The 347-nt window shown below is 30.0% G+C and overlaps 1 protein-coding gene across 2 annotated transcripts in view; it reads left to right on the top strand.

Moving 5' to 3' along the window:
* Nucleotides 1–347, top strand: part of LOC116672539 (receptor-type tyrosine-protein kinase FLT3) — an 11,098-nt gene that overhangs the window by 1,692 nt on the left and 9,059 nt on the right. The window lies entirely within an intron of this gene.

Below are 347 nucleotides of genomic sequence, written 5' to 3'. Positions count from 1 at the left end.
TGTTTAAAACTTGCCCTGTTTAAGCCTGTTAGGTGCTAACGCTAGTAGGAGGATAACTCTGTGTAGGTAACACCAATTGTTTTCATTTGTCTCGCTACTGGCAACACTAACATTTTTTTTAGAACAGAGCTACATGTTGAAATTGACAGGAATTCTCCTTTAATATCTAGATTTAAATTTAACATTTAGATTTTGCATTTAGATTTAACATTTAACATTTAGGTGTAACATTTAATACTTTGATTTAACTATTTAAAATATCTCTAAGTTGACAAATAGTGTTGTATATGTGCAAAAAAGTGACCCTCAAAAATTCACACCAGTTTTTTAAACATTGTTTGAAGCTA

The sequence above is a fragment of the Etheostoma spectabile genome, chromosome 22 (assembly GCF_008692095.1).
Source record: "Etheostoma spectabile isolate EspeVRDwgs_2016 chromosome 22, UIUC_Espe_1.0, whole genome shotgun sequence".
Lineage (NCBI taxonomy): Eukaryota > Metazoa > Chordata > Actinopteri > Perciformes > Percidae > Etheostoma > Etheostoma spectabile.
This window is presented reverse-complemented; position numbering and strand designations above follow the sequence as displayed.